Source organism: Antechinus flavipes, chromosome 2, assembly GCF_016432865.1.
Source record: "Antechinus flavipes isolate AdamAnt ecotype Samford, QLD, Australia chromosome 2, AdamAnt_v2, whole genome shotgun sequence".
Classification (NCBI taxonomy): domain Eukaryota; kingdom Metazoa; phylum Chordata; class Mammalia; order Dasyuromorphia; family Dasyuridae; genus Antechinus; species Antechinus flavipes.
In genome coordinates, this window is record NC_067399.1 from 368,457,783 (window position 1) to 368,463,879 (window position 6,097).

Sequence of the window (6,097 nt, forward strand, 5' to 3'; positions counted from 1 at the left end):
AAAAGGAAAAAAAAGCCATGAGAAAGAAAAAAAAAAACCCAAACAAACAAAGCATAACAACAAAAAAGTGAAAATAACTATACTTTGATCTACATTCAGACTCCATAGTTCTTTCTCTGGATGCGGATGGCACTTTCCATTACAAGTCTATGAAATTTCTTTTTCATCCATGGTAAGTTCATAGCACAGCATGGATTGTTTCTATCTCTAGGGCAAGGAGACATGTTCCCAATAGGAGTTTGATGAAGAAATTATATGGTAGATACATGGCATGGGGAAAATTTTAATAAGGGAATATAATAATGCCAGGTGGTATATGGAGCTGGGTCCAAATTAAAGTTCAACAAACATTTATTAACTATCCACTGTGTACCCTAGGAGAGAATTACATTTTTTAGACAACACAGCTCTATAATCAATAAAGTTCACTTTCTAGGACAGAGAAGAGATAGAAAACCAAATGATTATAATAAGAAGTTTCTGGAACTGCTCTATTTTTTCTTCCCATGTGTAATCACTACTCCATATTTCATAGGAAGGTATATGGGATTGTGTGACTTCCTGCCTCCTGAGACATCAGGAGAGGGAACTGGAGGAAAAAGAAGCTGGAGAGTATACTAGTCTTTGAGATCTAACATAGATATGGGGAAAAGTGTGTTATTCCTGAAGAAGAGTTCGTAGGAGCTCGATGCTTCCCTGCAAAGTGAGACAGTCACATTCTAGGACAAGGAGGAATCCTAGAATGAGTTCCTTTTACAGATTGCATGTCAGAAATAGACTGAGCTTAAAGGAGTTGTGGGAGTATTCTATATCCTTGCCTGAAAACTTCTGACCACTGAAGAGTATTATCCTTCCAATGGATTTGCCAACTGAGTACTATCAGAACTGGACCAAAAGGAATTTGCATAGAGAAGGCTCACACTACCTGTTTGGAACCAACAAGAATTGTAGGTAGAGACACGGATGATATGATATGAGGCTAAGCTTGTAGAAGAAGTCCATGAGAGATTCCATGGAAAGATGTACTAGAGGCCTACAAGGCAGAATTCTAGTGAGAATTCTGTACACTGGGTACTGTGAGTGAGTGAATTAATATAGTCTACAAAGAAAAATATAGCATCTTTGTGGGCTTTTTTTGTTCTCACTAACCCATCAATAAAATTATTCCTGTCTTTGATACTTGTGAACTACATAGTTTACTTCAAGGCAGATTGATGATAACATGCTATTGTTGTACAGAAAATTCCAAGGGTGAGGAAAATGAGCCTGAGAACTGAGATTTCCTTTAAAAGATAAACAGACCTTTTGTGCCAGGATGGAAACTTTGGCTTGAGAGCTACATGTACACATATACATAAATGACAGATACATATACACACATGCCACATGGTAATAGGTGTCTGGGTTCCAGAGTAGCTTAAACCATTACCACAAACCCACACATATAACCAAGAACATCCTACATTTAATGACAGGAAGGGAAACATTATAACATGTCCAATACAGTAGATTCTCATCACCCACCAGCTCCCTGCCCTTCTGCTCTCTGTTTACCATCCTGCCACCTGTTGAACTATTGTTGAACCTCCTCTATTCATTCCCACTGTTCAATTCTCCTAAACTTCCTAGATAACTATATGCTTTGGCAGAAATGCTGACAAAAACCAGTCCATTCCTAGGCTGAGTCATTTCTGGAAGGTTTGGGGGAATGTTTCAGAAAATCAGAGATAATTAAAACTGGAAGAATCCTTAGAGATATATTATTAGCTCAATCCCCTCATTTTATAGAAGAGGAACACTGCCTTCCCTCTTTATGGAAGAGCTTAAGGAACATGCCTAAAGCTATGTGGTTGTTGCTGGTCAGAAGTCAAATTTGAGCCTTCTGAATATAAGGCCAGAGATTACTACAAGAAAGATATAATCTACACTATCCATTTGTGGGCAGCACCAGGAAAAATACAATTTATAAGTATACAGAGATACAAAAGTCCTGTTTTTGATCCTTATTGGACCCTTTTGTGGGGAATATATTTTAGAGATATTGTGAGGAATTACAGAGAAGAAGACATATGCCCCTGTCTTTCATTCATTCAAAACCACTCATCATGTAACTTTTGTTTAGGACCAGTTATTAAATTCTTGGGGAGATAGAAAAGGAACAGGCTTTCCGCCCTTAAGGATCTCCCACCCTAGCAAGAGATGATGTGTTGTTACAAGCAAAAAGATGAATAGGAAGGCAGCAACTGGGGCTGATATTCTTAATGAGCAAAGTTGTCTTTTTTTCTCAATAAGGCTGCCTGAAGACAGTCACTAAAAACAAGAAGAGCCTGAATCTTTGAGTCAATGTTTCCCAAACTGGCCTTTATACTATGATTGTAAAGTTAATTATATTGAAAGGAGAGCAACTGGCCTCCATTGCAGAGCCAAGTGGTTTTGGGGGTACTAGATCCTGTTGGATGGCTTTCTGTGTACTTGCCACCTAGAGTTATGTGTCACAGAGTCATTGTGAAAGATGTGCTTTATAAACCATAAAATGATGAATAAACATGTTGTTGCTGCTCTTCTTTATCTCCATTTCCTCCTCCTCCAAGTCTCTTGCATTGGACTGCACTTTGAGACACCTGAAATCCAGGATACAACAAAAGGATGACTTTATGTTCCAAAATTTGTGAAAATTTCATTTCTGACCATGCTGTCTGGTTTTCTGTTGCCTTCCCTATTATCCTGTACATATCTAGCTTGGAGTTTGTTATTGTGAAGCCCTGACAAGAGGAGCCACAGGCATCAATAACTAGAAAGAAAGGCAAAATAAGATGGGACAGACAGAATGCTATAAAAAGACCAAAGAAGAAATAACAGATGAGGAAATGCTTCCTACATGTAAATCTAACATGAAGCCATCAAGGATGATATAACAGACCTAAACTATGCAGTGCCTCAAGGATTCAGCAGAAAGAGAAATCACTGTGGGGTAGAAGTATATTTACTAAGATCCTTGTCACGTAGGTGAAGCTAATTTTTACCTAAGAGTAATAAAACCATTCTTTTTTATTATAGCTTTTTATTTACAAGACACATGCATGGGTAATTTTTCAGCACTGACCTTTGTAAAACCTTCTGTTCCAACTTTTCCCCTCCTTCCCCCCACCCCCTCCCCTGGATGGCAGGTAGACCAATACATGTTAAATATGTTAAAGTATATGTTAAATGCAATATATTTATACATATTTATACGGTTATCTTGCTGCACAAGAAAAATCGGATCTAGAAATAATGTAAAAATAATCTGAGAAGGAAACCAAAAATGCAAATGGACAATAACAGAAGGAGTGGAAATGCTATCTTATAGTCCACACTCATTTCCCATAGTTCTTTCACTGGGTATAGCTGATTCTCTTCATTACTGAACAATTGGAACTGATTTGGTTCATCTCATTGTTGAATCCTCAGAATTGATCATCATCTAGTATTGTGTTGAAGGGTATAATGATCTTCTGGTTCTGCTCATTTCACTCAGCATCAGTTCATGTAAGTCTCTCCAGGCCTTTCTGAAATCATCCTGTAGGTCATTTGTTACTGAACAATAATATTCCATAATATTCATATACCACAGTTTATTCAGCCATTCTCCAATTGATGGGCATCCATTCATTTTCCAGTTTCTGGCCATTACAAAGAGACCTGCCACAAACATTCATGCACATACAGGTCCCTTTCCCTTCTTTAATATCTCTTTGGGATATAAGCCCTGTAGTAACACTGCTGGATCAAAAGGTATGCACAGTTTGATAACTTTTTGAGCATAGTTCTAAACTGCTCTCCAGAATGGTTGGATGTATTCACAATTCCACCAACTTCATCCTAGTTTTCCCACATCCCCTCAAATGTTCATCATTATCTCTTCCTGTCATCCTCGCCAATCTGAGAGGTGTGTAGTGGTATCTCAGAGTTGTCTTAATTTGCATTTCTCTGATCAATAATGATTTGGAGCATCTTTTCATATGGCTAGAAATAGTTTCAATTTCTTCTGTCCATATCCTTTGACCATTTATCAATTGGAGAATGGCTTGATTTCTTATAAATTAGAGTCAATTTTCTCTATATTTTGGAAATGAGGCCTTTATCAGAATCTTTGACTGTAAAAATGTTTTCCCAGTTTATTACTTCCCTTCTCATCTTGGTCTGCATTAGTTTTGTTTGTACAAAAACTTTTAACTTGATATAATTAAAATTTTCTATTTTGTGATCAATAATGATTTCTAGTTCTTCTTTGGTCACAAATTCCTTCCTCCTCCTGAGAGATAAACTATCGTATGTTCTTCTAATTTATTTATAATCTCATTCTTCATGTCTAGATCATGAACCCATTTTGACCTTATCTTGGTGTACCACCGTAAGTAATAAAACTATTCTATAGACAAAATTGTTCTAGGGGACTGAGATTTAAATTACTGACATAGCTTGATGGTTGCCCAAGTACAAAAGTCTAGTGCATGACAAGTCAGATATTTCATAGATTTGAGACCCATTTCTGACCCAGTATTTTATCATGGAGTGGAGCCCTGCTGAATCAGTACTGCATTCTTGTTGAATGTCCTTTCCATGCTAAGGCTAAGTAAACTTCCTCTTATTAACTATTAAAAGATCTACAAGTGTCTAATTTCACTCTAGTTCCGAAACGGAAACAGTAGATAGGCCAAGGGAAGACTGGCTTATGTCACTTAGTAAGAGTTGGCAGGATTAGATAAGAATAATATTGTATGCAGAATGTTGGAGGGGATGTGGGAAAACTGGGACACTAATACATTGTTGGTAGAATTGTGAATACATCCAGCCATTCTGGAGAGCAATTTGGAACTATGCTCAAAAAGTTATCAAACTGTGAATGCTCTTTGATCCAGCAGTGTTTCTATTGGGCTTATATCCCAAAGAGATTTTAAAGAAGGGAAAAGGACCTGTATGTGCAAGAATGTTTGTGGCAGCCCTCTTTGTAGTGGCCAGAAACTGGAAACTGAGTGGATGCCCATCAATTGGAGAATGACTGAATAAATTGTGGTATATGAATATTATGGAATATTATTGTTCTGTAAGAAATGACCAGCAGGATGATTTCAGAATAGCCTGGAGTGACTTACATGGATGATGCTGAATGAAATGAACAGGACCAGGAGATCATTATATATTTCAACAACAATACTATATGATGATCAATTCTGATGGACCTGGCCATCTTCAGCAATGAGATGAACCAAATCAGTTCCAATAGAGCAGTAATAAACTGAACCAGCCACACTCAGTGCAAGAATTCTGGGAGATGACTAAGAACCATTACATTGAATTCCCAATCCCTCTATTTTTCTCCACCTACATTTTTGATTTCCTTCACAGGCTAATTGTATACTATTTTCAAAGTCCGATTCTTTTTGTACAGCAAAATAACTGTATGGACATGTATACATATATTGTATTTAACTTATACTTTAACATATTTAACATGTATTGGTCAATCTGCCATCTTGGGGAGGGGGATGGAGGGAAGGAGGAGAAAAGTTGGAACAAAAGGTTTTGCAACTGTCAATGCTGAAAAATTACCCATGCATATATTTTGTAAATAAAAAGCTATGATAAAAAAAAAGAATAACATTGTAGCTAATTTTATGATTAAAGAAAAGGAATGGCAATGTGCAGCACAGAGAGTCCTACATGGTCAGATGCCTTGTTAAGGAAATCTTACATTCATTGGCCACATGATCCTGGCTGTATACCTCAAGTTCTCTCAATGGGACAAGGAGAGGAGTTTCACTGCCCTGGAAAGACTGAAAAATAAATTGTCAGACCTTATCCAGAACCTGTTCTTGTTAAATTCTGGGTTATTTCTTTTAAAGAAAAATATTAATTTAATAAATTGGAATTTATTTAGGGTAAGGTGATCAGGATCAGGAAAGCATCATAAAGATAAGGGACTGATATGGAGAAGAAAAAAGTTGGGACAGAGATAATTATTGATGGGCTATCATGGGAAAAAAAGGATTAGGTTTTTTTTCCTATTTTCCTTTAGAGAGCAGAACAAAGAGTAATGGATACAAATTTGTAAGAA